Source organism: Anomaloglossus baeobatrachus, chromosome 3, assembly GCF_048569485.1.
Source record: "Anomaloglossus baeobatrachus isolate aAnoBae1 chromosome 3, aAnoBae1.hap1, whole genome shotgun sequence".
Classification (NCBI taxonomy): Eukaryota; Metazoa; Chordata; class Amphibia; order Anura; family Aromobatidae; genus Anomaloglossus; species Anomaloglossus baeobatrachus.
This window is the reverse complement of record NC_134355.1, coordinates 260,224,662-260,246,193: the sequence shown is the minus strand read 5'-3', so window position 1 is coordinate 260,246,193 and position 21,532 is coordinate 260,224,662.

Genomic DNA, 21,532 nt, shown 5'->3' with positions numbered 1-21,532 from the left:
CCCGTCCCCTGGATGACCCAGGGGAAGAAAAGTCCTCTGAGAGCCATGACTTGTTCATCTTGGTTCTTTTAGAAACACAGCGAGGGGACTCCAACCACAGTCTCCCTCGTTTCCACTAACTGGGCCACACACACCCCACTTGACTGGCTTCAGTTGACTTTCCCTTTTGAAAAAGAAAAAGATGCTTGGCATGAAGCACTCTCAAAAATACGCGTGCCTTTCCCGTCCCCTGGCTGACCCAGGGGAAGAAAAGTCCTCTGAGAGCCATGACTTGTTCATCTTGGTTCTTTTAGAAACACAGCGAGGGGACTCCAACCACAGTCTCCCTCTTTGCCACTAATTGGGCCACACACACCCCACTTGACTGGCATCAGTTGACCCCCCTTTTGAAAAAGAAAAAGATGCTTGGCATGAAGCACTCTCAAAAATACGCGTGTCTTTCCCGTCCCCTGGATGACCCAGGGGAAGAAAAGTCCTCTGAGAGCCATGACTTGTTCATCTTGGTTCTTTTAGAAACACAGCGAGGGGACTCCAACCACAGTCTCCCTCGTTTCCACTAACTGGGCCACACACACCCCACTTGACTGGCATCAGTTGACCTTCCCTTTTGAAAAAGAAAAAGATGCTTGGCATGAAGCACTCTCAAAAATACGCGTGCCTTTCCCGTCACCTGGCTGACCCAGGGGAAGAAAAGTCCTCTGAGAGCCATGACTTGTTCATCTTAGTTCTTTTAGAAACACAGCGAGGGGACTCCAACCACAGTCTCCCTCGCTTCCACTAACCGGGCCACACACACCCCACTTGACTGGCATCAGTTGACCTTCCCTTTTGAAAAAGAAAAAGATGCTTGGCATGAAGCACTCTCAAAAATACGCGTGCCTTTCCCGTCCCCTGGCTGACCCAGGGGAAGAAAAGTCCTCTGAGAGCCATGACTTGTTCATCTTGGTTCTTTTAGAAACACAGCGAGGGGACTCCAACCACAGTCTCCCTCGTTGCCACTAACTGGGCCACACACACCCCACTTGACTGGCATCAGTTGACCTTCCCTTTTGAAAAAGAAAAAGATGCTTGGCATGAAGCACTCTCAAAAATTCGCGTGCCTTTCCCGTCCCCTGGCTGACCCAGGGGAAGAAAAGTCCTCTGAGAGCCATGACTTGTTCATCTTGGTTCTTTTAGAAACACAGCGAGGGGACTCCAACCACAGTCTCCCTCGTTTCCACTAACTGGGCCACACACACCCCACTTGACTGGCATCAGTTGACCTTCCCTTTTGAAAAAGAAAAAGATGCTTGGCATGAAGCACTCTCAAAAATACGCGTGCCTTTCCCGTCCCCTGGCTGACCCAGGGGAAGAAAAGTCCTCTGAGAGCCATGACTTGTTCATCTTGGTTCTTTTAGAAACACAGCGAGGGGACTCCAACCACAGTCTCCCTCGTTGCCACTAATTGGGCCACACACACCCCACTTGACTGGCATCAGTTGACCCCCCCTTTTGAAAAAGAAAAAGATGCTTGGCATGAAGCACTCTCAAAAATACGCGTGCCTTTCCCGTCCCCTGGATGACCCAGGGGAAGAAAAGTCCTCTGAGAGCCATGACTTGTTCATCTTGGTTCTTTTAGAAACACAGCGAGGGGACTCCAACCACAGTCTCCCTCGTTTCCACTAACTGGGCCACACACACCCCACTTGACTGGCATCAGTTGACCTTCCCTTTTGAAAAAGAAAAAGATGCTTGGCATGAAGCACTCTCAAAAATACGCGTGCCTTTCCCGTCCCCTGGCTGACCCAGGGGAAGAAAAGTCCTCTGAGAGCTATGACTTGTTCATCTTGGTTCTTTTAGAAACACAGCGAGGGGACTCCAACCACAGTCTCCCTCATTGCCACTAACTGGACCACACACACCCCACTTGACTGGCATCAGTTGACCTTCCCTTTTGAAAAAGAAAAAGATGCTTGGCATGAAGCACTCTCAAAATTACGCGTGCCTTTCCCATCCCCTGGCTGACCCAGGGGAAGAAAAGTCCTCTGAGAGCCATGACTTGTTCATCTTGGTTCTTTTAGAAACACAGCGAGGGGACTCCAACCACAGTCTCCCTCGTTGCCACTAATTGGGCCACACACACCCCCCTTGACTGGCATCAGTTGACCCCCCCTTTTGAAAAAGAAAAAGATGCTTGGCATGAAGCACTCTCAAAAATACGCGTGCCTTTCCCGTCCCCTGGATGACCCAGGGGAAGAAAAGTCCTCTGAGAGCCATGACTTGTTCATCTTGGTTCTTTTAGAAACACAGCGAGGGGACTCCAATCACAGTCTCCCTCGTTTCCACTAACTGGGCCACACACACCCCACTTGACTGGCATCAGTTGACCTTCCCTTTTGAAAAAGAAAAAGATGCTTGGCATGAAGCACTCTCAAAAATACGCGTGCCTTTCCCGTCACCTGGCTGACCCAGGGGAAGAAAAGTCCTCTGAGAGCCATGACTTGTTCATCTTAGTTCTTTTAGAAACACAGCGAGGGGACTCCAACCACAGTCTCCCTCGCTTCCACTAACCGGGCCACACACACCCCACTTGACTGGCATCAGTTGACCTTCCCTTTTGAAAAAGAAAAAGATGCTTGGCATGAAGCACTCTCAAAAATACGCGTGCCTTTCCCGTCCCCTGGCTGACCCAGGGGAAGAAAAGTCCTCTGAGAGCCATGACTTGTTCATCTTGGTTCTTTTAGAAACACAGCGAGGGGACTCCAACCACAGTCTCCCTCGTTGCCACTAACTGGGCCACACACACCCCACTTGACTGGCATCAGTTGACCTTCCCTTTTGAAAAAGAAAAAGATGCTTGGCATGAAGCACTCTCAAAAATACGCGTGCCTTTCCCGTCCCCTGGCTGACCCAGGGGAAGAAAAGTCCTCTGAGAGCCATGACTTGTTCATCTTGGTTCTTTTAGAAACACAGCGAGGGGACTCCAACCACAGTCTCCCTCGTTTCCACTAACTGGGCCACACACCCCCCACTTGACTGGCATCAGTTGACCTTCCCTTTTGAAAAAGAAAAAGATGCTTGGCATGAAGCACTCTCAAAAATACGCGTGCCTTTCCCGTCCCCTGGCTGACCCAGGGGAAGAAAAGTCCTCTGAGAGCCATGACTTGTTCATCTTGGTTCTTTTAGAAACACAGCGAGGGGACTCCAACCACAGTCTCCCTCATTGCCACTAACTGGACCACACACACCCCACTTGACTGGCATCAGTTGACCTTCCCTTTTGAAAAAGAAAAAGATGCTTGGCATGAAGCACTCTCAAAATTACGCGTGCCTTTCCCGTCCCCTGGCTGACCCAGGGGAAGAAAAGTCCTCTGAGAGCCATGACTTGTTCATCTTGGTTCTTTTAGAAACACAGCGAGGGGACTCCAACCACAGTCTCCCTCGTTGCCACTAATTGGGCCACACACACCCCACTTGACTGGCATCAGTTGACCCCCCCCTTTTGAAAAAGAAAAAGATGCTTGGCATGAAGCACTCTCAAAAATACGCGTGCCTTTCCCGTCCCCTGGATGACCCAGGGGAAGAAAAGTCCTCTGAGAGCCATGACTTGTTCATCTTGGTTCTTTTAGAAACACAGCGAGGGGACTCCAACCACAGTCTCCCTCGTTTCCACTAACTGGGCCACACACACCCCACTTGACTGGCATCAGTTGACCTTCCCTTTTGAAAAAGAAAAAGATGCTTGGCATGAAGCACTCTCAAAATACGCGTGCCTTTCCCGTCCCCTGGCTGACCCAGGGGAAGAAAAGTCCTCTGAGAGCCATGACTTGTTCATCTTGGTTCTTTTAGAAACACAGCGAGGGGACTCCAACCACAGTCTCCCTCATTGCCACTAACTGGACCACACACACCCCACTTGACTGGCATCAGTTGACCTTCCCTTTTGAAAAAGAAAAAGATGCTTGGCATGAAGCACTCTCAAAAATACGCGTGCCTTTCCCGTCCCCTGGCTGACCCAGGGGAAGAAAAGTCCTCTGAGAGCCATGACTTGTTCATCTTGGTTCTTTTAGAAACACAGCGAGGGGACTCCAACCACAGTCTCCCTCGTTGCCACTAACTGGGCCACACACACCCCACTTGACTGGCATCAGTTGACCTTCCCTTTTGAAAAAGAAAAAGATGCTTGGCATGAAGCACTCTCAAAAATACGCGTGCCTTTGCCGTCCCCTGGCTGACCCAGGGGAAGAAAAGTCCTCTGAGAGCCATGACTTGTTCATCTTGGTTCTTTTAGAAACACAGCGAGGGGACTCCAACCACAGTCTCCCTCATTGCCACTAACTGGACCACACACACCCCACTTGACTGGCATCAGTTGACCTTCCCTTTTGAAAAAGAAAAAGATGCTTGGCATGAAGCACTCTCAAAAATACGCGTGCCTTTCCCGTCCCCTGGCTGACCCAGGGGAAGAAAAGTCCTCTGAGAGCCATGACTTGTTCATCTTGGTTCTTTTAGAAACACAGCGAGGGGACTCCAACCACAGTCTCCCTCGTTGCCACTAACTGGGCCACACACACCCCACTTGACTGGCATCAGTTGACCTTCCCTTTTGAAAAAGAAAAAGATGCTTGGCATGAAGCACTCTCAAAAATACGCGTGCCTTTCCCGTCCCCTGGATGACCCAGGGGAAGAAAAGTCCTCTGAGAGCCATGACTTGTTCATCTTGGTTCTTTTAGAAACACAGCGAGGGGACTCCAACCACAGTCTCCCTCGTTGCCACTAATTGGGCCACACACACCCCACTTGACTGGCATCAGTTGACCCCCCCTTTTGAAAAAGAAAAAGATGCTTGGCATGAAGCACTCTCAAAAATACGCGTGCCTTTCCCGTCCCCTGGATGACCCAGGGGAAGAAAAGTCCTCTGAGAGCCATGACTTGTTCATCTTGGTTCTTTTAGAAACACAGCGAGGGGACTCCAACCACAGTCTCCCTCGTTTCCACTAACTGGGCCACACACACCCCACTTGACTGGCATCAGTTGACCTTCCCTTTTGAAAAAGAAAAAGATGCTTGGCATGAAGCACTCTCAAAAATACGCGTGCCTTTCCCGTCCCCTGGCTGACCCAGGGGAAGAAAAGTCCTCTGAGAGCCATGACTTGTTCATCTTGGTTCTTTTAGAAACACAGCGAGGGGACTCCAACCACAGTCTCCCTCATTGCCACTAACTGGACCACACACACCCCACTTGACTGGCATCAGTTGACCTTCCCTTTTGAAAAAGAAAAAGATGCTTGGCATGAAGCACTCTCAAAAATACGCGTGCCTTTCCCGTCCCCTGGCTGACCCAGGGGAAGAAAAGTCCTCTGAGAGCCATGACTTGTTCATCTTGGTTCTTTTAGAAACACAGCGAGGGGACTCCAACCACAGTCTCCCTCGTTGCCACTAATTGGGCCACACACACCCCACTTGACTGGCATCAGTTGACCCCCCCTTTTGAAAAAGAAAATGATGCTTGGCATGAAGCACTCTCAAAAATACGCAAGCCTTTCCCGTCCCCTGGATGACCCAGGGGAAGAAAAGTCCTCTGAGAGCCATGACTTGTTCATCTTGGTTCTTTTGGAAACACAGCGAGGGGACTCCAACCACAGTCTCCCTCGTTTCCACTAACTGGGCCACACACACCCCACTTGACTGGCATCAGTTGACCTTCCCTTTTGAAAAAGAAAAAGATGCTTGGCATGAAGCACTCTCAAAAATACGCGTGCCTTTCCCGTCCCCTGGCTGACCCAGGGGAAGAAAAGTCCTCTGAGAGCCATGACTTGTTCATCTTGGTTCTTTTAGAAACACAGCGAGGGGACTCCAACCACAGTCTCCCTCGTTGCCACTAACTGGGCCACACACACCCCACTTGACTGGCATCAGTTGACCTTCCCTTTTGAAAAAGAAAAAGATGCTTGGCATGAAGCACTCTCAAAAATACGCGTGCCTTTCCCGTCCCCTGGCTGACCCAGGGGAAGAAAAGTCCTCTGAGAGCCATGACTTGTTCATCTTGGTTCTTTTAGAAACACAGCGAGGGGACTCCAACCACAGTCTCCCTCGTTGCCACTAATTGGGCCACACACACCCCACTTGACTGGCATCAGTTGACCCCCCCTTTTGAAAAAGAAAAAGATGCTTGGCATGAAGCACTCTCAAAAATACGCGTGCCTTTCCCGTCCCCTGGATGACCCAGGGGAAGAAAAGTCCTCTGAGAGCCATGACTTGTTCATCTTGGTTCTTTTAGAAACACAGCGAGGGGACTCCAACCACAGTCTCCCTCGTTTCCACTAACTGGGCCACACACACCCCACTTGACTGGCATCAGTTGACCTTCCCTTTTGAAAAAGAAAAAGATGCTTGGCATGAAGCACTCTCAAAAATACGCGTGCCTTTCCCGTCCCCTGGCTGACCCAGGGGAAGAAAAGTCCTCTGAGAGCCATGACTTGTTCATCTTGGTTCTTTTAGAAACACAGCGAGGGGACTCCAACCACAGTCTCCCTCATTGCCACTAACTGGACCACACACACCCCACTTGACTGGCATCAGTTGACCTTCCCTTTTGAAAAAGAAAAAGATGCTTGGCATGAAGCACTCTCAAAAATACGCGTGCCTTTCCCGTCCCCTGGCTGACCCAGGGGAAGAAAAGTCCTCTGAGAGCCATGACTTGTTCATCTTGGTTCTTTTAGAAACACAGCGAGGGGACTCCAACCACAGTCTCCCTCGTTGCCACTAATTGGGCCACACACACCCCACTTGACTGGCATCAGTTGACCCCCCCTTTTGAAAAAGAAAATGATGCTTGGCATGAAGCACTCTCAAAAATACGCGTGCCTTTCCCGTCCCCTGGCTGACCCAGGGGAAGAAAAGTCCTCTGAGAGCCATGACTTGTTCATCTTGGTTCTTTTGGAAACACAGCGAGGGGACTCCAACCACAGTCTCCCTCGTTTCCACTAACTGGGCCACACACACCCCACTTGACTGGCATCAGTTGACCTTCCCTTTTGAAAAAGAAAAAGATGCTTGGCATGAAGCACTCTCAAAAATACGCGTGCCTTTCCCGTCACCTGGCTGACCCAGGGGAAGAAAAGTCCTCTGAGAGCCATGACTTGTTCATCTTGGTTCTTTTAGAAACACAGCGAGGGGACTCCAACCACAGTCTCCCTCGTTGCCACTAACTGGGCCACACACACCCCACTTGACTGGCATCAGTTGACCTTCCCTTTTGAAAAAGAAAAAGATGCTTGGCATGAAGCACTCTCAAAAATACGCGTGCCTTTCCCGTCCCCTGGCTGACCCAGGGGAAGAAAAGTCCTCTGAGAGCCATGACTTGTTCATCTTGGTTCTTTTAGAAACACAGCGAGGGGACTCCAACCACAGTCTCCCTCGTTGCCACTAATTGGGCCACACACACCCCACTTGACTGGCATCAGTTGACCCCCCCTTTTGAAAAAGAAAATGATGCTTGGCATGAAGCACTCTCAAAAATACGCGTGCCTTTCCCGTCCCCTGGCTGACCCAGGGGAAGAAAAGTCCTCTGAGAGCCATGACTTGTTCATCTTGGTTCTTTTGGAAACACAGCGAGGGGACTCCAACCACAGTCTCCCTCGTTTCCACTAACTGGGCCACACACACCCCACTTGACTGGCATCAGTTGACCTTCCCTTTTGAAAAAGAAAAAGATGCTTGGCATGAAGCACTCTCAAAAATACGCGTGCCTTTCCCGTCACCTGGCTGACCCAGGGGAAGAAAAGTCCTCTGAGAGCCATGACTTGTTCATCTTAGTTCTTTTAGAAACACAGCGAGGGGACTCCAACCACAGTCTCCCTCGCTTCCACTAACCGGGCCACACACACCCCACTTGACTGGCATCAGTTGACCTTCCCTTTTGAAAAAGAAAAAGATGCTTGGCATGAAGCACTCTCAAAAATACGCGTGCCTTTCCCGTCCCCTGGCTGACCCAGGGGAAGAAAAGTCCTCTGAGAGCCATGACTTGTTCATCTTGGTTCTTTTAGAAACACAGCGAGGGGACTCCAACCACAGTCTCCCTCGTTGCCACTAACTGGGCCACACACACCCCACTTGACTGGCATCAGTTGACCTTCCCTTTTGAAAAAGAAAAAGATGCTTGGCATGAAGCACTCTCAAAAATACGCGTGCCTTTCCCGTCCCCTGGCTGACCCAGGGGAAGAAAAGTCCTCTGAGAGCCATGACTTGTTCATCTTGGTTCTTTTAGAAACACAGCGAGGGGACTCCAACCACACTCTCCCTCGTTTCCACTAATTGGGCCACACACACCCCACTTGACTGGCATCAGTTGACCCCCCCTTTTGAAAAAGAAAAAGATGCTTGGCATGAAGCACTCTCAAAAATACGCGTGCCTTTCCCGTCCCCTGGATGACCCAGGGGAAGAAAAGTCCTCTGAGAGCCATGACTTGTTCATCTTGGTTCTTTTAGAAACACAGCGAGGGGACTCCAACCACAGTCTCCCTCGTTTCCACTAACTGGGCCACACACACCCCACTTGACTGGCATCAGTTGACCTTCCCTTTTGAAAAAGAAAAAGATGCTTGGCATGAAGCACTCTCAAAATACGCGTGCCTTTCCCGTCCCCTGGCTGACCCAGGGGAAGAAAAGTCCTCTGAGAGCCATGACTTGTTCATCTTGGTTCTTTTAGAAACACAGCGAGGGGACTCCAACCACAGTCTCCCTCATTGCCACTAACTGGACCACACACACCCCACTTGACTGGCATCAGTTGACCTTCCCTTTTGAAAAAGAAAAAGATGCTTGGCATGAAGCACTCTCAAAAATACGCGTGCCTTTCCCGTCCCCTGGCTGACCCAGGGGAAGAAAAGTCCTCTGAGAGCCATGACTTGTTCATCTTGGTTCTTTTAGAAACACAGCGAGGGGACTCCAACCACAGTCTCCCTCGTTGCCACTAACTGGGCCACACACACCCCACTTGACTGGCATCAGTTGACCTTCCCTTTTGAAAAAGAAAAAGATGCTTGGCATGAAGCACTCTCAAAAATACGCGTGCCTTTCCCGTCCCCTGGCTGACCCAGGGGAAGAAAAGTCCTCTGAGAGCCATGACTTGTTCATCTTGGTTCTTTTAGAAACACAGCGAGGGGACTCCAACCACACTCTCCCTCGTTTCCACTAATTGGGCCACACACACCCCACTTGACTGGCATCAGTTGACCCCCCCTTTTGAAAAAGAAAAAGATGCTTGGCATGAAGCACTCTCAAAAATACGCGTGCCTTTCCCGTCCCCTGGATGACCCAGGGGAAGAAAAGTCCTCTGAGAGCCATGACTTGTTCATCTTGGTTCTTTTAGAAACACAGCGAGGGGACTCCAACCACAGTCTCCCTCGTTTCCACTAACTGGGCCACACACACCCCACTTGACTGGCATCAGTTGACCTTCCCTTTTGAAAAAGAAAAAGATGCTTGGCATGAAGCACTCTCAAAATACGCGTGCCTTTCCCGTCCCCTGGCTGACCCAGGGGAAGAAAAGTCCTCTGAGAGCCATGACTTGTTCATCTTGGTTCTTTTAGAAACACAGCGAGGGGACTCCAACCACAGTCTCCCTCATTGCCACTAACTGGACCACACACACCCCACTTGACTGGCATCAGTTGACCTTCCCTTTTGAAAAAGAAAAAGATGCTTGGCATGAAGCACTCTCAAAAATACGCGTGCCTTTCCCGTCCCCTGGCTGACCCAGGGGAAGAAAAGTCCTCTGAGAGCCATGACTTGTTCATCTTGGTTCTTTTAGAAACACAGCGAGGGGACTCCAACCACAGTCTCCCTCGTTGCCACTAACTGGGCCACACACACCCCACTTGACTGGCATCAGTTGACCTTCCCTTTTGAAAAAGAAAAAGATGCTTGGCATGAAGCACTCTCAAAAATACGCGTGCCTTTCCCGTCCCCTGGCTGACCCAGGGGAAGAAAAGTCCTCTGAGAGCCATGACTTGTTCATCTTGGTTCTTTTAGAAACACAGCGAGGGGACTCCAACCACAGTCTCCCTCATTGCCACTAACTGGACCACACACACCCCACTTGACTGGCATCAGTTGACCTTCCCTTTTGAAAAAGAAAAAGATGCTTGGCATGAAGCACTCTCAAAAATACGCGTGCCTTTCCCGTCCCCTGGCTGACCCAGGGGAAGAAAAGTCCTCTGAGAGCCATGACTTGTTCATCTTGGTTCTTTTAGAAACACAGCGAGGGGACTCCAACCACAGTCTCCCTCGTTGCCACTAACTGGGCCACACACACCCCACTTGACTGGCATCAGTTGACCTTCCCTTTTGAAAAAGAAAAAGATGCTTGGCATGAAGCACTCTCAAAAATACGCGTGCCTTTCCCGTCCCCTGGGTGACCCAGGGGAAGAAAAGTCCTCTGAGAGCCATGACTTGTTTATCTTGGTTCTTTTAGAAACACAGCGAGGGGACTCCAACCACAGTCTCCCTCGTTGCCACTAATTGGGCCACACACACCCCACTTGACTGGCATCAGTTGACCCCCCCTTTTGAAAAAGAAAAAGATGCTTGGCATGAAGCACTCTCAAAAATACGCGTGCCTTTCCCGTCCCCTGGATGACCCAGGGGAAGAAAAGTCCTCTGAGAGCCATGACTTGTTCATCTTGGTTCTTTTAGAAACACAGCGAGGGGACTCCAACCACAGTCTCCCTCGTTTCCACTAACTGGGCCACACACACCCCACTTGACTGGCATCAGTTGACCTTCCCTTTTGAAAAAGAAAAAGATGCTTGGCATGAAGCACTCTCAAAAATACGCGTGCCTTTCCCGTCCCCTGGCTGACCCAGGGGAAGAAAAGTCCTCTGAGAGCCATGACTTGTTCATCTTGGTTCTTTTAGAAACACAGCGAGGGGACTCCAACCACAGTCTCCCTCATTGCCACTAACTGGACCACACACACCCCACTTGACTGGCATCAGTTGACCTTCCCTTTTGAAAAAGAAAAAGATGCTTGGCATGAAGCACTCTCAAAAATACGCGTGCCTTTCCCGTCCCCTGGCTGACCCAGGGGAAGAAAAGTCCTCTGAGAGCCATGACTTGTTCATCTTGGTTCTTTTAGAAACACAGCGAGGGGACTCCAACCACAGTCTCCCTCGTTGCCACTAATTGGGCCACACACACCCCACTTGACTGGCATCAGTTGACCCCCCCTTTTGAAAAAGAAAATGATGCTTGGCATGAAGCACTCTCAAAAATACGCGTGCCTTTCCCGTCCCCTGGATGACCCAGGGGAAGAAAAGTCCTCTGAGAGCCATGACTTGTTCATCTTGGTTCTTTTGGAAACACAGCGAGGGGACTCCAACCACAGTCTCCCTCGTTTCCACTAACTGGGCCACACACACCCCACTTGACTGGCATCAGTTGACCTTCCCTTTTGAAAAAGAAAAAGATGCTTGGCATGAAGCACTCTCAAAAATACGCGTGCCTTTCCCGTCCCCTGGCTGACCCAGGGGAAGAAAAGTCCTCTGAGAGCCATGACTTGTTCATCTTGGTTCTTTTAGAAACACAGCGAGGGGACTCCAACCACAGTCTCCCTCGTTGCCACTAATTGGGCCACACACACCCCACTTGACTGGCATCAGTTGACCCCCCCTTTTGAAAAAGAAAATGATGCTTGGCATGAAGCACTCTCAAAAATACGCGTGCCTTTCCCGTCCCCTGGATGACCCAGGGGAAGAAAAGTCCTCTGTGAGCCATGACTTGTTCATCTTGGTTCTTTTGGAAACACAGCGAGGGGACTCCAACCACAGTCTCCCTCGTTTCCACTAACTGGGCCACACACACCCCACTTGACTGGCATCAGTTGACCTTCCCTTTTGAAAAAGAAAAAGATGCTTGGCATGAAGCACTCTCAAAAATACGCGTGCCTTTCCCGTCCCCTGGCTGACCCAGGGGAAGAAAAGTCCTCTGAGAGCCATGACTTGTTCATCTTGGTTCTTTTAGAAACACAGCGAGGGGACTCCAACCACAGTCTCCCTCGTTGCCACTAACTGGGCCACACACACCCCACTTGACTGGCATCAGTTGACCTTCCCTTTTGAAAAAGAAAAAGATGCTTGGCATGATGCACTCTTAAAAATACGCGTGCCTTTCCCGTCCCCTGGCTGACCCAGGGGAAGAAAAGTCCTCTGAGAGCCATGACTTGTTCATCTTGGTTCTTTTAGAAACACAGCGAGGGGACTCCAACCACAGTCTCCCTCGTTGCCACTAACTGGGCCACACACACCCCACTTGACTGGCATCAGTTGACCTTCCCTTTTGAAAAAGAAAAAGATGCTTGGCATGAAGCACTCTCAAGAATACGCGTGCCTTTCCCGTCCCCTGGCTGACCCAGGGGAAGAAAAGTCCTCTGAAAGCCATGTCCACATTGTCAGTGGACAGACACATGTGCTTATCTGCCAGCAGACCCCCAGCAGCACTGAAGACAGGTTCCGAGAGAACGCTGGCTGCAGGACACGACAAGATCCCCAAGGCGTACGTGGCGAGCTCAGGCAATTTATCAAGATTGGAAGCCTAAAATGAGCAGGGCTCAAGTTGCACAATAATGGAATCGATGTTTCCTTGCATATACTCATATATCTGTGTGTCCTCCTCTTTTTCCTTGTCCAGCTGTTTTGTTTTCACATGAGTATATGTCCTTGTCACTTTCCCATGTGTTTGTGTTGTGTTGTAAGTTGTTTGTCACCTTTTGGACACCTTTGAGGGTGTTTTCTAGGTGTTTTTCTGTGTTTGTGATTGCCTGCCATTGTTTCCTATGCAGTTCGAGTTCGGTTCGTCGAACGTTCGACGAGCCGAACTCGAACGGGAGCTCCGTTCGGCGATGCAACCTCGAGCCGAACCGGGACCGGTTCGCTCATCTCTAGTGTTCAGCCCAGTGGATCCACCTCCTAGGCCTACCCGTCCACCTGGTCCTAACAGTAAGAACAGGCCATGGATCCGGCCGAAGCACTAGCGGCCCAGCTGGGCAACTTGCAGCAGGAACTCGGACGACAGCGCGAGACCCAATCCCGCATGCTGGCCTTCATGTCCTCGGTGGATACCCGCCTGAATACGCTGCAGGCAACCGCCACGTCCCTGGCATCTCAGGCTTCTACAACACGGCATACGGCCACAGTACCCGTGGCGGCTACCTCGGAAGCATCTAAACTCCGTCTGGCCTCTCCACCCCGCTATGCCGGAGATCCTAAGACCTGCAGAGGATTCCTGAATCAGTGCTCCCTCCACTTTAAGCTGCTTCCGCATCTGTTTGCCTCCGACCAAGCCAAGGTGGCGTTTGTGATGTCCCATCTGGAGGGTGAGGCACTGGCCTGGATGAACCCCTTGTGGGAGAGGGAGGACCCTGTAACTGCTGACATCCAGGACTTCCTGCAGGCGTTTAGAACCACCTTTGACGAACCTGGATGTGCCGCCGCGTCTGCCTCATCACTCCTCAGGCTACGTCAGGGGACCATGACGGTGGGGCAGTATGCCATCCGCTTTCGCACCTTGGCCTCAGAATTGGGGTGGAACAATGAAGCCCTCACCGCCGCCTTCTGGGAAGGACTCTCCAGTCGTATTAAGGACGAGCTGGCAGGCCGCGATGTTCCTTCCACTCTGGATGCCCTAATTGCACTAGCCACCTGCGTGGACCTCAGATTCCAGGAACGATCCAAAGAGGTGTCCCGCGAGAGACGTCCGATACGGCATTCCTCGCCTCCGCAGAAGCCCGTCATACCTCAGTCGGTATCGTCTGGCGTCTCTGTCCACGAACCCATGCAGATTGACCGTCTGAGGCAGTCCGAACAACGCCGAGCAGAACGGCTAGCTAAGGGTCTCTGCTTCTACTGCGGAGAGGGCACACACCTGCTACGTTCCTGTCCAGAGAGGCTGGGAAACTCCAAAGCCTAGGGTTGGTAGGAGAGGCCACCCTAGGTGCTGGGACTCTCTCAGACCCGGTTACGTGGACTGTTCAAGTGACAACGGGAGAGACGCGGTTCACTGCCGAGGCGTACCTCGATTCTGGGGCAGCAGGCAATTTCATCCAGCAGGCCACGGTGGACAAGTACCAGGTGCCGGTTACTCCACTCGACAAACCCCTTGTGATTGCCTCTGTAGATGGGAGACCCCTCTCTGACACCATCTCGTGGATCACCAAGCCAGTAGAACTACGTATCGGTGCCCTGCACACCGAGAACATCACTCTCTACGTCCTCCCACACATGTCTCATCAAATCCTGCTGGGACTCCCCTGGTTACGGACACACGAACCGTCGGTCAGCTGGCGTACTGGTGAAATTACCCGATGGGGCTCCTCTTGCCACGAGAACTGCCTGGAGTCTATACAGCCCATCCGACGACCTCCGGTTCCGGAGTCCCTACCAGGACTGCCTTCGGCCTATTGGTCCTTCGCGGACGTCTTTGATAAGAAGGAGTCAGAGGTACTGCCGCCACATCGTCCTTACGACTGTGCCATCGACCTACTCCCGGGAACTACACCACCTCGAGGACGGATATATCCTTTGTCCCCTGCTGAAACAAGGGCCATGTCTGCCTACATCACTGAGAACCTGGCAAGGGGATTCTTCCGGAGATCCTCCTCTCCTGCTGGAGCAGGCTTCTTCTTCGTTAAGAAGACAGAGGGCGACTTGCGCCCATGCATTGACTACCGGGGATTGAACCAAATCACCGTAAAAAATAAATACCCCCTGCCGCTCATCCCCGAATTGTTTGATCGGCTTAGAGGAGCTCGTGTGTTTACCAAGTTGGATCTTCGGGGTACCTACAACCTGGTCCGCATCCGCTCTGGGGACGAATGGAAGACCGCATTCAATACTCGCGATGGGCACTACGAGTATTGTGTGATGCCCTTCGGCCTGTGTAACGCACAAGCAGTCTTTCAAGAATTGGTGAACGACGTGTTCCGGGACCTTCTCTACGTTTGTGTGGTGGTATATCTGGATGACATCCTGGTCTTCTCTCCGGACCTCCAGACCCACAGAGAGAACGTGCAGCTGGTACCACAAAGACTGAGAGAGAATCGTCTGTACGCCAAGTACGAGAAGTGTGTCTTCGAGCAGTCTTCTCTTCCCTTCCTGGGTTACGTGATCTCCGATACCGGTCTGCAGATGGACCCAGAGAAGGTCTCTTCCATTCTCAAATGGCCCCCTCCTTCCGGACTGAAGGCAATCCAACGGTTCCTTGGATTTGCAAACTATTACCGCCAGTTCATCCCTCACTTCTCTGCCCTGACTGCGTCTCTCCCCGCCTTGACCAAGAAGGGGGCTAATCCAAAGGACTGGTCACCTGCGGCCGACGCCGCGTTTGGATCCCTGAAACAGGCCTTTGCTTCCTCTCCTGTGCTTCACTGTCCTGAGTTAAACCGACAGTTCACCTTGGAGGTGGATGCCTCCTCCTCGGGAGCCGGAGCAGTGCTCATGCAGAAATCCTCCTCCGGGAAGATGGTTACTTGCGGTTTCTACTCCAAGAGCTTCTCAGCGCCTGAACGCAAATACACCATCGGTGACCGAGAGCTATTAGCAGTCAAACTGGCTCTGGAGGAATGGCGCTACCTTCTGGAGGGAGCAGTGTACCCCGTGATCATTTACACGGACCACAAGAACCTGGAATACCTGCGGGATGCTCAGCGACTGAACCCACGACAAGCCAGGTGGTCCTTGTTCTTTGCCAGGTTCGATTTTCAGCTCCATTTTCAGCCCGCGGATAAGAATGTGCGAGCAGATGCCTTGTCCAGGTCATTCGTACCCATGGAACAGGAGGAGGAGACATCCCAGCCCATCATCTGCCCAAGTAAAATCATTCCGGTGGCCCCTGTCACTCTGGCCCAGATACCGCCCGGGAAGACCTATGTCTCTGAGACTGACAGACAAAAAGTGTTGCATTGGGGCCATGCCTCTAAAATAGCCGGCCATGCTGGTCAGAAGAGAACATGGAGTACAATAGTACGTCACTACTGGTGGCCATCCCTTCGCACGGACGTCGCGTCTTTTGTCTCAGCCTGCTCCTCTTGTGCCCGGAACAAGACGCCCAAACACCTGCCATATGGTCGCCTTCTGCCACTGCCAATCCCCTCCGTTCCGTGGCAACACATTGCGATTGACTTTATTACAGACTTGCCCTTGTCCGCCGGACACACAGTCATATGGGTCGTGGTGGATCGGTTCTCCAAAATGGCTCATTTCGTCCCTATGGCTGGACTGCCCTCTGCCCAGGAACTCGCTGACGCCTACATACAGCACATCTTCCGGTTGCATGGCTTTCCATCACAAATTGTGTCCGACAGAGGAACTCAGTTTACCTCCCGCTTCTGGAGGGCCCTCTGCAAACATCTGGGAGTGGCTCTGGACTTTTCTTCAGCCTACCATCCTCAGTCGAATGGCCAAGTGGAATGAGTCAATCAGATCCTGACCTCCTTCTTGCGTCACTACGTTAATACCCATCACGACGACTGGTCCACGCTTCTTCCTTGGGCTGAATTCTCCCATAACCACCACGTCAGTGAGTCCTCCTCCAGCTCTCCCTTCCATGTCGTTTACGGACTTCAGCCTTCCGTTCCATTGCCTGTACCTTCTTCCTCGGATGTCCCTGCTGCTGATGCTGTAGCCTGTGACTTTACTACAATTTGGGACTCTGTCAAGACGTCCCTTGAACGAGCTTCCCTGCGGATGAAGAGACACGCAGACAAGAGGCGTCTGGACCCTCCGTGTTTCTCTCCTGGAGATCTGGTCTGGCTTGCTTCCAAGTACGTCCGATTGAAGCTGCCATCATACAAGCTGGGTCCTCGCTACATCGGGCCATTTAAAGTCATCGGCAAAATAAATGAGGTCTCCTACAAGCTGCAGCTCCCGGCCACGATGAGAATACCCAACTCCTTCCACGTCTCCCTGTTCAAGCCGGTTGTCCTTGGTTCCTTCTCCGCTGCTGCCAGTTCTGCTCCTCCTCCTATTGCTGATGATGACATCTATGCGGTAAGGGATATCGTGGCCATGAAGACCGTACGGGGCCGACAGTTCTTCCTGGTGGACTGGGCGGGGTAGGGTCCTGAGGATAGGTCCTGGGAACCCCGGGAGAATGTGGGTACCCCTCTGATACGTGCCTTCCTGTCCAGGTTGCAGGAAGGGGGGCGTGAGGGAGGGGGTACTGTCACGCTCTCCGGCTCCCCTGCCATGCTCCCCGGCTCCCCTGCCATGCTCCCCGGCTCCTCTGCCATGCTCCCCGGGTCCCCTGCCTTGCTTACCGGCTCCCCTGCCACGCTTCCCCACTCTCAGGTCGCGCTCCGCCGCTCCCGTGCCAGGCTTCCCGGTCCCCCGCTCCACAGCCTTCGTGCCCCATCACCTGCGGTACCCAGGCAGCCTGGTCCCCGCTCCCGGCGCCCATCGGCAGCGCTGAGCCAGTCCAGCCCTCCTGCCTCCTGTGCACCGCTCCCTGCTCTGGCTTCTGGCACCCGGGCCTCGCGCATGCGCATTAAGGCACGCGCGCGGTCATTGACCCTCTCTTAAAGGGCCAGTGTCCTCCAACAGGATATTGAAGAATCAGGTACAGGGTATATAGGGGGATCCTTTCCAAGTGGGCGGGGCCTGTTCTTCGTGTTTGCTAAGCTAGGAGTCAGGTCTCCTTGTGTCTTGTGCCATACTTACCTCTCTCTCTTGTAAAGTCGCTCCTGTCACGCCAACCGGTCCTGACGATTCCCGAACCCCTAACGGCGACTGTCTGCAATCCCGTCAGTCCCTACCATCTCCGATCCCCGGATCCGTGTGGTGACCCTCCTCCTCGCTCCGCTGGTTCTGGACTCTGCCTAACATCATCTCGGCCTCTGAACCTGAGCTCCGTCACCCGGACTACCTTCAGAGACTCCGTAGTCCCAGGGACTTCTTCACTCCACTCCTCTAAACGGACTGTCCTTCTACCCGTAGTGCTCCGGCTACCGGGCACCTTGCCCTCGGTGAGGTGTTCAGCCCAGTGGATCCACCTCCTGGGCCTACCCGTCCACCTGGTCCTAACACTATGCCACAAACACAGCGTGGACTAGGTCCGCATGGCTGCGCAAGACACATGAGCGCCTTCTTGCTGCACTACCTCCAACATGACCCTCATATTGTCAAAATTAGAAGTGATGATGACTACTGGCTTGCCACACTATTAGATTCCCGGTACAAGTCCAAATTTTGTGACATAATTCCAGCCATAGAAAGGGACGCACGTATGCAGGAGTATCAGCAAAAAGCTGATTCTCGATCTTAGCTTGGCTTTTCCACCAAACAACCCTGGTGCAGGGAGTGAATCTCCCAGTTGTAACTTGACAAACATGGGACGGTCTCGTCATCTTCAACAGTCTATCCGTACCAGCAGCACCGTATGTGGTGCTGATAACAGCAATTTTATTGAATCTTTTCATAATTTTTTTAGACCATCCATTGCAAGGCCACCAGAGACAACAAGTCTGACACATAGTCAACGGCTGGAGAGGATGATACAGGAGTATCTTCAAATGAACATCGATGCCATGACTTTGCAAATGGAGCCTTGCTCATTTTGGGCTTCAAATCTTGAAAAATGGCCAGAGCTCTCCACTTACGCCTTGGAGATCTTGTCGTGTCCAACTGCCAGCGTTGTCTCTGAACGTGTCTTCAGTGCTGCTGGGTGTGTGCTGACAGATTAGCGCACGCGTCTGTCCAGTTTCATCAAAATGAACAAGTCATGGATGCACAAGGGATTTACTACCCCTGTGTCATCCTGGGGAGAGTAAATGCTTGTGGATTTTTAATGTTCTTGATGCAAATCTAGCTGGGAAGTGTACAACTGGGGCACAAGTGCTGCCACTGAATGGGTGGGTGTGTGTGGGGCACAATTTTTGGAAAAAAGGGAGACTCCGCTTGGAGTAACCCTTGCTTACATTGTTTTTAAAAATGATCCAAGATGCACAGAGCTGCGATCAGGAAAGACTTTGCTACCTACCTCGGTGTCATCCTGGGAACGGTTAAGTATGGCGTATTTTTGAATGTGCTTGATGCAAATCTAGCTGTGAAGTGTACAACTGGGGCACAAGTGCTGCCACTGAATGGGTGGGTGTGTGTGGGGCCCAATTTTTGGAAAAAAGGGAGACTCCGCTTGGAGTAACCCTTGCTTATATTGTTTTTAAAAATGATCCAAGATGCACAGAGCTGGGATCATGAAAAACTTTGCTACCTACCCCGGTGTCATCCTGGGGACGGTTAAGTATGGCGTATTTTTGAATGTGCTTGATGCAAATCTAGCTGTGAAGTGTACAACTGGGGCACAAGTGCTGGCACTGAATGGGTGGGTGTGTGTGGGGCCCAATTTTTGGGAAAAAGGGAGACTCCGCTTGGAGTAACCTTGCGGTGATTTACATGATTTTAGAAGGGCATGACATGCCTATATCTGTGTCTCCTCCTCTTTTTCCTTGTCCAGGTCTTTTGTTTTCGCATGAGTATATGTCCTTGTCACTTTCCCATGTGTTTGTGTTGTGTTGTGAGTTGTTTGTCACCTTTTGGACACCTTTGAGAGTGTTTTCTAGGTGTTTTTATGTGTTTGTGATTGCCTCCCATTGTTTCCTATGCGGTTCGAGTGGTTCGCCGAACCAGTTAGCCGAACCGAACTCGAACGAGACCCCCGTCGGCGAACCGAACTCGAACTGAACCACGGCCGGTTCGCTCATCTCTAGTTGAGAGTCCCCAGTGTGGCATTGGAAGTCCTCTGGGTAGCACAGAAAAAAAAGTATTTTTCCTCCTCATCCTCCTCATCATCCCCCAATGTTGCCTCAGAATATTGGCTGGGCTGGATAGTATCACCCATGGGGAAATCTGGCTCCACAGCCACATGATGGACACTCAAAGCTTCCTCTTTGAGATTATGTAAAAATTGTTTCAACAGACACAGCAGTGGGATGGTTAAGCTGATAATAGCCTGATCACCGCTTACAAGCTTGGTGCAGAACTCAAAGTTCTCAAGAACCTCACAAATGTCAGCAATCCACACCCACTCAACAGTTGTTATGTGTGGTGGCTGACTCTCAGTCTGACGGGCATGTTGGAGCTGGTATTCAGCTACTGCCCTCTGCTGTTTAGTAATCCTCGCCAACATATAGAATGTTGAGTTCCACCGCATGGGCAGGTCGCACATGAGTTGGTGACTTGGCAAATTAAAGCGCTTTTGTAGCGCTGTAAGATCACCAAAAGCGGTAGAGAAATGGCGGAAATGGACACTAATATGGAGCACCTTCTAAAGTAGGTACGGCAAGTCAGGGTATGTTTTCATAAATTTCTGAACAACTAGGTTCAGCACGTGAGCCACATGACACGTGTACCAGCTTGCCAACCTTTAAAGCCGCCACTAGGTTACGCGAATTATCGCAAATGACCAGGTTGGGTCGGAGGTGTAGCGGGAAGAGCCTCTGATCAGTCTGCTCTTTCATACCTTGCCACAGCTCTTCTGCAGTGTGTGGTTTATGACCTAAACAGATCAGCTTCGGCAGAGCGTGTTGCCGCTTTGCCAATGCACTGCTGCACAGCTCTCAGCTTGGCAGTGATGGGGAGGGTAATTCATCAGAGGATTAGGAGCAGGATGAGGAGGGGAGACAGGAAGTGGCATATGATGAAATTGAAACGCTGGAAGATTTTGGGCCCGCTATTCATGGCGGGGGTAGGATGTGTGATGTTACAGTTTGCGAGTTTGTCTCAGCCTCCACCAGGTTCACCTTGTGTGCGATGACAGATATACATCGTCCCTGTTCACAACAACTTGTTCACGTGTCTTTTGTTAGGTTGACCTTCCAATTACGGCGTTGGTCAGAGCACGGTTGAGATTGTTTAACACATGCTCGTGTAACGTGGGGACGGCACAACGGAGGCTGGGAACACTGTATTGTGGGGCATACACAGTCAAGAGATAACGGAAACAATGTGTTCCCACAAGCCTAAACGGCAACATCTCCAAGGCTAGCAATTTGGCAATGTGTGAGTTTAGGATTTGTGCCTGTGGGTGCGTGGCTCGGTATTTACACTTCCTTTCCAAAATCTCAGGCACGGACAACTGGACACTTCCCTGGGACAAGGAAGTGTATGTGGTTGATGTTTGCTGTGTCTGTGAAATTGCACTTTGTGGGCAGGATGTGTGAATGCCTGTTCCTGGACAGCAGATTGTGAAGGATGTAGCACAGGTGACATGGCAGTGGTTTGACCCGCTGACACAAATTTGGTACCCTGATGTTCTGCCCACCTACTGGGGTGCTTGGCTGCCATGTGGTTCCACATACTGGTGGTGCTCAGGTTGCCTTTGCGCTGGCCTCTGCTCAACTTGATATGGCAGATGCTACAGATTACAATTTTTTTCTCTGAAGGACTTTCAGAAAAAAAAATTTAGACAGCGGCTGAATGCCCCGTTGCCCTGACTTGGGCCACAGTGGGGGTGCTCCTGGGAACAGTTGACTCAGTTCTCACTCTGAGCAAACCACTACCCC